Source organism: Diadema antillarum, unplaced genomic scaffold (assembly GCF_040938485.1).
Source record: "Diadema antillarum isolate AM-2024a unplaced genomic scaffold, OU_Dant_1.0 seq00001635_RagTag, whole genome shotgun sequence".
Taxonomy (NCBI): Eukaryota; Metazoa; Echinodermata; class Echinoidea; order Diadematoida; family Diadematidae; genus Diadema; species Diadema antillarum.
The window spans coordinates 302216-314075 of NW_027272341.1; the positions used below are offsets into that span (position 1 = coordinate 302216).

The 11860-nt window shown below is 35.1% G+C and overlaps 1 long non-coding RNA gene across 1 annotated transcript; it reads right to left on the reverse strand.

Annotated features, from left to right (window-relative positions):
* Positions 1-8537: 8537 nt before the first annotated feature.
* On the reverse strand, positions 8538-11240 carry LOC139711275 (uncharacterized). Its single transcript, XR_011709505.1, has 3 exons — positions 10992-11240; positions 10420-10559; positions 8538-9693 (listed from the first exon to the last, which is right to left on the reverse strand). It is a non-coding gene; the product is annotated as an uncharacterized lncRNA (long non-coding RNA).
* Positions 11241-11860: the final 620 nt, after the last annotated feature.

Consider the following 11860-nt stretch of genomic DNA (forward strand, 5'->3'; position numbering starts at 1 on the left):
CAATGCATTAACAAATAGATACCTACATAGAAAATCAGTAAAAACTAGCAGCAAAGCAAGTCATTAATCGGCACACACATTCTAATTTCATTCGCCTTCAGTATTTTCACTTAGAAAAGAAGAGTGAGTATCCAGTATTTTATACGTAAGGAAAATTAGTGGTTAGAGAAAATGAAAGTCAACACTCAGAGTAGTTCATATACTTGCTGCTGTCTATAATACTCACAGATATCAATATGTGGAAATCATCAGAAGAAATTTCTTTCCCGATTTCCGGAGACACTTGGGTATGTCCTATGGTTTAAAGTTGGTTTCAATCCTGGTTCGTCATCCGGCCTTAAATTTCCTTGTTTTTATTGAGTCACGGGTGGTTAGATGTATGTTAGAGAGACAAATCGTACATCAAAATTCATCCGCGCAACGTAATGTCTCTCTTCCGTCTCATTTCCGTCTCACACAATTTTTTTTTTCAAGGCTCTTGATTACTTTATCTTAATGCATTTAAAGAGTTTAGTTTTTAATCTCTCCTTTAACTTGCAACTATACATTTGACTACTTTAGTTCTGGGTGTTAAGTTTCCACTAAACCCATAGAGTTCAAGACAACTTAACGCCCTTCTCATTCTCAACAGACGATATTATGTTAAATGTAAGCAACATATAATTTGCAGAGATAATTGACATTCATTTCAATATCTACCCTATACTTGTTAACAATCCCTTTCATCAAATTAGTCTTGATAGAGCTTACTAAATTCATTTTGCATTCTGCTCAAATTGCATTATTTTGTCGTTTGTAGCTTTGAGCTCGCAGTTTTGAAAATCAAATTCAGCAATGTTGATTATCAGTTTGACAGGTTTCCTGCGTGACATAATAATCGACAAAATGGTTGTTTATCTTACATAGCTAAAGGTGTTTAATGCTTATGATCTGAAGGTATGCTAAAACAGAATTTTCCTAATAAATGCTTAAAGATTAGAAAGGTGGAATAAAACATAACAAATCGGTCATGATTTCATTTCATTAATGAAATTATAATATATATATATATATATATATAGATATATATAGATATATAAGATATATAATATATATATATATATATATATATATATATATATATATATATATATATACCGGGTGTCCCAAAAAAAGCGGAACGGTGGATTTTCAGTATCTTGCGGTCTAAAAGTTATATATCTTTTGACATCATTAGAAAGAGCATCTTCCGTAGAAGATGCCAAAATCATCAAATTTGGTTCAGTACTTTTTATTCTACGCCAATTTCTGAAAATGCAGTCATTGTCAAATTTCGCCGGATTTTTGCGACTTACAGTATGAGATAATAATTAAAGTGCACTACGCGATCCATACGGTGAATATTGTGTAAGCTCGGTGATCCGTGTCAACAAAAGATACAGCTTTCACATTGGGAAACCCGTGTGTGTGTGTCTGTGTGTGTGTGTGTGTGATACTTTGTGAATAGCAGATGCAAGGAATATGCGCTTTGAATTTCACAAGGAGTAATTATAGCAATACATTCACACATTATACGTGTATATGGATGTATACCTTCTTACATTGTATGTTTTTGAATTGAAAAACAAAACAAAACAAGAAACACTGCACACTTGCGGCCTCAATGATCATGTTTATAGAAATAAAAAGGATCTCGCATAGATGATTTAGCCTGGTCCGATATTGGTGGTTGGTATATGACAAGCATAAACTTACAATCACACGTCAGTCAGATTATGTATTTTTCTGTTTAGTTTCAGTTAAAAATAGTGGATGAAATATTTTGTTTTGGTTTGTTTGTTTTTGCTGTTGCTGATTTGTTTATATATATATATATATATATATATATATATATATATACATATATATGTATTTTTTTTTCGGGGGGGGGGGGGCTGTAATTCGCTGAAAGACCGAAATATGAATTATGGATGTGAACGATCCTGAAGTCTCTTTTTGATGAGATTATTATAAGGCATCAAACAGTATCGAAATAATTTGAAAGAAATCCCAGCATCAAAAACAACGTATCCTTTCATTAATCACTCCGAATCTTCCCCACAAGTTTTACATGTAATATCATATTGTTCATCATATATATCATCAATCTGCAAACTCAAAATACCAAGAAGAGGGAAATAATTATATGACATGTGAAGGACAAGCCGAAAACACGAACACTCTGGTGACACTGTGAGTAGGCATCAAAGGGCGTATTTACTCGGCGGCTTAATCACATAGGCCTGCAAGGAAGTGGCAATATTAAAAAGTGAATAAGAAAGAATAACTGAAGATTTTTTTTTAGTGGATGATAAAATATAATTATGTTGCTACTGTAAAGTACATTAGTATTTTCATGTGTAGGCAACCTATAACACAAGCACAGGATGCTTTCAAGGCTGCCTGGCTCTCATTGTAAACGCCACTATTGCTATGTTTTTTGTGTGTATGTGTGTGTCTGTGTGTGTTCTATTTTGCCGAATAAATGGCCTACATTGGCCTCAAACTAATCAATCTAAATAAAAACCTTCATCTTATGTCTCAGTCGAGAACGACGGAATCCTCATAATGTACACATTATAGATGAATATTTATTTCTGAATTAATCAAAAAGTTGAATTGAGGCACTGCTTCCCAATACTGGTTTGTTTGGCATTAGTAAAAACCTACACTAGTTACTGGATGTTCACCGTCATGCATTATATCGCTGTAGACAATCTCACTTTCCGTTGTTCTTGTTTTCACTGCCTGGCAATTTAACGGGTTTTGTTGACATTTTTTGTCATCCTACATGTCCTCAACGTGTATGATATCACTATACTTCCTCTACATGTCGTGATACTTTATGAATAGCAGACGCAAGTTATAGTAATATGAGCTTTGAATTTCATTAGCAGTCATTGTAGCAGTATTCGCACGTTACTTTGTTACATAATTTATGTCAATGAAAGAAAAACAAAAAAGAACCACATGAAACGCTGCACAGCCCCATATAGCGGTTTTAGAAACACGTGTTAATGAAAAAAAAAAAAAATGTATCCCGCAATTTGTTCTCAATCGATTCCTTCTATACCAATGAGTCGTATATTATGTGCACGAATTTCTCACACAAATCACATGGGCAGATAAATATAGTGCTTATGTATATGTGTGTGTGTCGGTGTGTGTGTGTGTGTGTGTGTGTGTGTGTGTGTGTGTTTGTATTGTATATCTTTACGTGTTTGTTTGTATTCGTGAGCCTGCGTATGGATGTCTGTATTTGTGTGTCTGTGTATGCACGTGTGTATGTGTGTGTGTGTGTGTGTGTGTGTGTGTATGTGTGCTTGTGAGCTATAAAGTTCAAAGTTTGACAGTTTGATAGTTTATTTTATTCAACAACTAACGCATACTCTCGGGATCGGGGTCCAATGTAAAAATATAAAATCAGTTTGATAATACAGAGATGACTTCAACAACATACATAACAATAATTAAGTAAATAAAAGTGAAAAATGATTGATGAAAAGACAAAAATGTACAGAAATTAACAATATAAACAGGATTATATGGTGGACAAAGTAAAGAAGAAATTATGATTAAGATTATGCTTATGATTATGACGAGAGAGAAAAAAAGAGAGAGAGAGAGAGAGAGACGGAGAGACAATAAAAATGGAAGTTAAGAGCGAAAAGTCAGAAAGACTCAAAACTGGTAACAAAGTACTTATACAAATCAACAATAAGATAAATATGAGTGACATAATAGTTTAAAAAAAACATTCAAAAGAAACGGAGAGTTTAAAAAAAACCGCAAAGACGTACGTGGAAATAATATTTATATTCATACGATAAGTGAACAAAGAATGAAGGGAATATGGAGACGAGAGAGAGAAGAAGAGAAATGGATGAGAGAGTGAGAAGACAAACAAGTTACACATGGATGTATGTGTGTATGTACGTGGGCCAATAGATTTGAACATTGAATGTATCGCCAGGAAATCACCATTGATTACCTATTGTATTTAGTTTATATTTTGTGTATGGGGAAGCGTTTAATCTCAAATTTCTGATTTTGCTTGTGTGTACATCTATTTGAATATTGTTCATATTCTCATTTGTACACTGACCCTCTCAGTACGTTGATACTGCTGATCATTTTTATATATCAATGAATGAATAGATAAATGAATAAGTATAATGAATAAAAAAATAAATTAATTAATCGCATTGCACCTTTCAATAAGCGATTTCTTATAAACAATCGTCGAATCTTGTTTGTATCATTCTAAAGCTATCTGATTATTCATTTATTTTAATCATTTATAACTAATAGATCCAAATAAAAAAACAAAAACAAACAGGCGGAATCGAGGTAGTGTGCCGTATACAGGTTTTGGGTATAGAGCACAAGTATTCTAAACACTATCTTGTTCAAAAATATTTTTTAGTATAAAGCTGTATCGAAAGAACATCTCACTTCTTGCTGGTCTTGTTTGTACTCTGCTCGGGCAAATTTCCGGGTGTTTTTTGTTGACGTTTGAAGTCTGACAAGTCAGCAGTGGATAAAATCACTGCACTTCCTCTTTTAACATTTCTGGGTGTTTTTTTTTATGAATTGAAAACACTAAGAATATGCAATAAGCATAGTGTGTTGTTACCTCTAGCCTTTGTAGACTAATTTAAACCCGGAATGTTTCTGCTGCAAGATGTTGCTAGCACGAGATACCACTGTTATCACTAACAGGCACACTGTTACAGTTAATAACACGTCCTGTTGAAATATCTTGACTTCAAGGAATGTCTCAGATTCGTTTACTTTCAGTGGTATCCCATCAGTGAACGTTCGCTTAGACTTATTGGACAGCAGGTTGACTTCCGTTTGCCTCCTCAGACACAATACTCATAAAGAACGAGTGGTTTATGACACGTCCTGTTGCGATATCTCGACTTGTCTGGAAACCTCAGATTCTTTTACTTTCATTATAATGTACTACCACTGGTATACTGCCTATACCAAAATTTCATGTTTTAAGTTGGGACAATTCATTCTTTTATACCTCTTTGAGTAGAAAAAAAAATAATACTAACTAACCTCTTTGACATTGTTTTCAAGATAGGAAGCTGATATCATAATGCAGCGATTACATGAAGGAATAAGACAGCAAAGACTGTAACTGGCTTCAGAAACTTATGGAACTCGTCCGAGAAGTCAGACAAAAATAGAAGGAAATTAGAAAGCAAATTATAGATTCATCGGCGAAAGGAACATATAACAATAGTATTGTATTATAATAACTTGCATTAACCAAATGAGTACTTGATACAAAAACTTCTTCTGCAACATTGACTGATATCGGGAAATTTTACCAGTAGGATCCTATCTTAAATCTATTAGATTAAAATCCCAAATATACAACATTGCCGAGAAGAAAATCCACTTGGATGAAAATCATAACTGGCAAACTGTGTTTGAGCAAAGCAAAGAACATTTGCTATTCCTGCTTACTGGTGGAATTTGGTGCTATGATATTTAATCGTAAGCTAGTCAGTGACGACTACTTAAGGCAAGCTACGTTTCCTGTCCAGACATGATGATTACATTTACCGATGACTAATTTTGAATTTGTGACCAGCTATCAGTTTGCACTCTGTACGGTAGCATTGGTCGTGATACTGTATCCGGAGATCGTATCCTGTTGTCTTGTGTGTGACTATCATACAGTCGTGTGCATACTGTTCAGTGCATGTTATACATGTAGCTGGTTTAGAGCTCCGTCAAGAAGTTGTTGTTCACGAAGGGCAGCCTTCCAAGAGGGCGCTACAACCCTTTGAGCTTCATAAAGACCTTTTCTTTTTTCTTTCTTTCTTTCTTTCTTTTCCTTCTCGGCGTCGGACAATTCTTATTGAGACTCACATTACTCGGCTCTTCAGCGAGCTTTTGCAGATTGTATGACTCATTGTCTTTACAATTTGTCCTGATCGTTTCCTCCTGGTCGATGATTACCAACTCGAAATAAACTCTGCTCCTGTCCATCAAGATGACGAAGATATTCTGCATACTCCAAAGAAAATGGCGCCCCTTCCCGTCGTCGCCGAAAATGTTGAGCAAATAACAACACTGAAGGACTTCTCTCCCACACAATCACATCTTTCAACGAGTGGACAGGAAAATTTTCAGTTTGGCAAGGAGAAAAAATTACATTTCGTTAAGAAGCTTAATGCAGACACGTCTTCTCATACCTACATTCCTATTCTGTGAGTGCTTTTATTACTCAACCAATGTTAACCATGCACTGTCAAACCAGAATTTGAATTGGCTCAAGAATTCATCAAATTTGATATTGTCATCGCGGCAGTCAATCAAAATTTTATGTTTCATCTTTGTTGTAGTGTTGTTGTTTTTTTTATTTTTGAATCCTGTTTATATTCTTTCCATCTGCTGAATAAGTAAAAGCAGAAAGAAAAAAAAAATCTCGCAGCTAGCTGATACTCGTCTGTAACTTATTTCAACAATGTTTGCAATAGATTAGTTAGATTGACGAAAATTTAATGGAAAATGCGGGGTCAAATGAGTTAGGTAAACCTGGACCTACATCAAAACTGTTTAAAGGGGTACTCCAGACGATAATGTATTCATAATTTCACACCATGGAGTACATAAATTAACAGATCCATGTATATGTGGAGTTTATTGTGATACTTGAGCAGACAAATCAAAACTTTGAAAGACCAAAAGACAAATTACACTGAACAGTGATAATGAGATTGACATAGGAGCCTCACATATTTCAGAAATGTTGCAATGTAATACTTCATGCCCTTACAATATCACGTGCTTGACAAGTTCACCTGTGAGGCAATTTATCCACACGTTCTTCCTTTGTTCTGCTTCCATGAGCCCCAGCCTACCCATACATTCATGCCTTCTTGTAGTGAGGCTGCCAATCATCTCCTCATCCTTGTTCATTGTGATTTGTTATAAATTTTGAAAGCATTATTATTCCTCATCCCACTCAATGCAAATCTGAAACTCTGTACCCAGTATAACCAACTTATAGGAGTTCATAAAAATCTGAAAAAATCCTCCGGAGGTCTTGCTTGGAATATTAATTGCTTGATGATTTTGAAAACCAAACGTTATCTGTCATTTCAGTGTATAAAGTACTAACAAAGATCGGGAAACTACGCAAGTCACTCTTCGCCTCCATTTAGTTTTCAGTTTTTCTTTGCATGTACGATGAATATTTCAAAGGGATGCATGCAAATCAAGCTACACTTAAGTTGTAGCCGTTCTGTGTTATATATTGTATATATTATCGTGTAGTATATACTTTTGTGAAATAACATTGTGTAAGCAATGAATTTATATTCTTATGTAGGCCTATATCACATACTTGTACTAATGTGTACATGTACAGGAACGCAGAAACCAATACATTAGATTAAATCAAATCAAATCAAATGAAATCAAATCAAATTAAAACTGTTTCAGTATGAGATTTCAAAACTTTCCATGCCTCTTAAATCATAATCTTATTTTCTAAATTAATAAAGGAGAAAAATGTCTGACATCTTTCCGGTGGATTTGTGATGTGAGCTTGTGCACTTTATTTGTTATCGATATCATTTGGTAATTAGGTATATTATGTTCTATTTCACAGTAAACCTCTCAGGGCATAATATATCTAACATTTAAACGAATGGGATGAAATACTCCAACAACAAAGTATAGAGTACGTGAACAGAGAAATACAAGAAATGATTTTTAACGATAGAATTGGAAAAGGTTTTAATTTTGAGTGACAGGTCTAATCTGTTGGAAGAAAAGTCGGGACAATCAAGACCGAGAGAAAGAGAAAGATGTGGATAAAAATAGATACTCTCTCTAAAACTGGGTCAACCCAAGTCACTTTGACCTTTGTAAAAAACAAACTATTCATTGAGAGAACATTTGCTGAAGGTTTATCTGTATTGACTTACTACAGTATCATCGATATCAGAACGGTGTTCAACAATTTCTCCATCCGTACGGGTGTACGTCTTTTATGTACAGTATGTCTGAAAACTTTTCACACTCTTATGGTGATATGCAGACACACACACGTGCACACGTGCACACACAGACAGATTCCGATCTACTAATACACAGCACGACACTCACACAAACAAACACACACACACACTAACACACACACACACACACACACACACACACAAACAAACAAACACAAAGTCTATGGTCAAATGCATCCAGATTTTTGTATACACTTATTACATCGTCCAGGCCAGATATACAGGCGGAGTCTTCTTTATTCTACTTCTGCCTCAAAACTTTAATTCATTTTCGGCCGTCAAACTTCAAAATCTGAACACTAATAGTATTGGATACCCACATCCTAAGAACTGCAGTTTGCCATTATACACAAAATCCTACGGTTTCAGACTCACACACGTGCACACACACACACACACACACACACACACACACATATAGATTAAGCACCTTCATGCATATAAACACACAAGCGTTTCCATCTTTCTTACTTCTGTAACTTTCTCTCTTTCGTATAACTCCCTCAAACCATAGCTCTATTCTTTGATCAAAAAGTCAACTGACAGACGCCTTTTATAGTATCCCTGCCTACACAAATATAAAAATCTCATAATTGGTAAAAGTCGCCAACGTGCTTCCGATTCAAGACTTCTCTTCTTTGCTAGAAATAATATAAAAGTAAAACAACAACTTACAATACACACTTTAAATCATACAACCGGACAAGTGTTAAAATTACGTGATTTTCAGTCTTCAAAAGACGTCTTTACTGCGTGCAATGCGTCAATGACAATCCTACACTACGGCATTACGACTAAATAACGTGCAATCCTTTTATCACTCAGGTCTAAGCTTACCATACTTTTATCTAATGCATTGGATTACGAAGCAAAGAAATGCCTTCTTTTGAAGTCAATAAAATATATATTTTAAAGGTTTCAAGTAATTGTATTCGTGCGAATAACTAAACGTCTTTTCTTCAACTTTCTGTAGCACTGAGAACAAGGTCTGACCAAAACAAAAATAAGCAAGATTAAGGATCCTCACTCACAAACATAACAATTCTATTTTCTTACCTATTTCAGTCCACATGCAGTCTGCATCACATACATATTTCTAATATGAAAGATATTTTGTTTACGTTCATTATCTGGACAACTTCATTGCTTTCAAATTTCACTTTTTTTATGAGAAGGTATTATTTTCCCCCATGCGATATTCAATTCAATTTCAATTCAATAGTTTATTTATTTCCATCATCACAACTTCCATATGTGAAGTTTGAGATTAAGGAACGATATGAAGGAAAGAAAGGTAATTGTCTTTGTTTGATTACAGGTCACGTCTACAAAAAAAAGACAAAAGCAAAGAAATACATCTTAACATTATTTTAAGACACAATGGTCAAATTTGCTGCACAGATTCCACCTCTTTGTACATTGTGGCTACAAGGGTTTGTATTAGGTTTTATGTATTCCATCCGTTGTTAATGTTTAAGTCACAGCGGATCTCGAGTAAAATAAGGATCTAAGACTCTACGAGCTACACTGTCTACTGTCTCATCCGTCACTGAGGGTGATGGTCTTTGTCGAACGAAATGGCAAACATGACTCTAAGACCACGATCCAAGTTTATGCTCTCTATCTATAAGAAAAGTGAAGAGAGAGAGGTAAAAACAATTTGAATGTTGGTACAGAAGACAGACACATTATTGAAAATAGGAAAATACATTTATTTTTCTAGTGTTCAGATGATTATATACAGGTAAGACCTCAGGAGATTATAGGTTGTTATTTTCACTTGTGATTATTATCAGCAAGCCATATAGAATGGTTTCAAAAATTGCACTGAAGTCGAAAGCTCATTTTTTTTCTCCGTTATTCTTTTGAGGGAATCGTTTAACACTTTCAAGGTCATTGTCTCAAAATGGTATTGGTTCCGTACACTATGATAACAATCGATTACGTAGATTGAGTACAGAATGGGAGACGCACTTCTCCATCCACACGGCGAGCCAGTATTAAATAAAACTTTCAAATTACAAAACCTGCGGCCCTTAGCTCTACTTTACTTTTACTTCCCTGTATTTTATGATTTGCAATAGGGGACATTTCAACAAGGCTAAACACCAAAGATCCAAATAAGAATAGACAAAGATGTCAACGATGAATAAAAATGAATAGAAGAAACCAGAAAAGAGCGGGAAATAGAAGGTTGAGACAAAGAGGTAAAAGTGTAACAAGATTTTAAAGCACTTCAAGGGAGTGTAGAAGGCAAGGTAGAAAAAGAGAAAGAAAAGTTAGAAAAAAGTACAGGTAAAATGAGAAGAGAATATAGTAGAAAAGGAAGAGTAAAAAGTCGATAGTATACCTCTTCAGAAGATTATAATTTTCTTTCTTTTCATCACCGCGATCGCATAGGTCATCATCGACATGAAGAACGCCGTTAAAAGCAAGGCGTACGTGGTCGACAACTTCTGAAGAACCCTCGATGAAGACAAGCAATTGGATCTGTATGACCAAACCAACATAATGACCGTAATGTTTTGACAAAGAGCAATTAATGGAATAATCGAAGGTAAACGATCAAGGCTCAGACCCTCATTAAACACACGTCTTGTCATAAACTTTATCTACATCATTTAATGTCATTTTAAGAACATAATCAAAATGTATTCAATATGATGAGAGTGAAACATAATTATGTCAATTCTTTAAACAAATTGAATTAATTTCATTAGAATGCTAAGATATAGATTTGAATAATGGGGAATAGTGATGAAATACATTATCTAACATGCAGGTGAAAGTCCAACATTATACAAAATTGGAGCTATCATCGACGGGTTGTATCATTTCATATTACACATTTTTTATGGTCTTTGCGCTTGCTCTATTAAAGCCCAGAGGCGAATGAAATCATTGCGTCAAAAGTAGATTAACCTCTCTCCAAGCAGTACTCGAGACTGGTGTAGGTCCAACCAATCCCGTTTGTCCCCGAGCACGTGACATTGATGCACTTCTTGTGTGGGCGTGGTCTGAAGAGAGCCGAGGTACTGCTGGACGAGGAGAGAGTGGTGTTGTCGACTCCGATGGTGTATGTGTGAAGGTGTGGGGAGGGCTGGTCCTCGGGACTAATATGACACGTGATAAAGAGAATGACCTGGCTTCCTTCTCCATTGATCTCCTGGGTCTCGATGGAGAGGATGTCACTCGCTGGAGGCGCGTGACCTAAGATTGAAAAAAAAAAAACAACAACAACATAAAAAACAATCTTTTTTTTTTTTGGAGGGGAGGGGTGGGGTGGGGGTTGGGAGACTGTGTCAGGTACTTACCATTCTTCTCAAATCCTGAATATCGTTGATAAACAATATTAAGACCCCCTACTCAAAATTCGAAGGATCAGAATTTAACAAGTAAACAACTTCAGAAGAATGGTAAATGAAAATGTAAAAGCGTTGGTCCTTCATAATCATCATTATAGTTTGTTACTGGCTTTAAGATCTGAGTAGGATGACTTCTTGAATATTCGTTATCAACACATTCAATATCTTGGACTTTTCCTTATTAGATTCAGTGAGAGGCAAAGAAGAGATTGATTGTTTTTTTGTTTGTTTGTTTGTTTTTTTCTGGGGAAGGGGAATAAGTTTACTAATCTTGCAACGTGAAGATGAGAGTCCTTAACTCCAAGCCTACTGCTAATTAAATTTTTAATAGATTTGCATTCATTTTGAATTAACCAACACACAAAGAAGTGGATGTCCGTCATTGATAATTAAAGAGCCCCCATAAATCATATTGTTCTCTTAGTC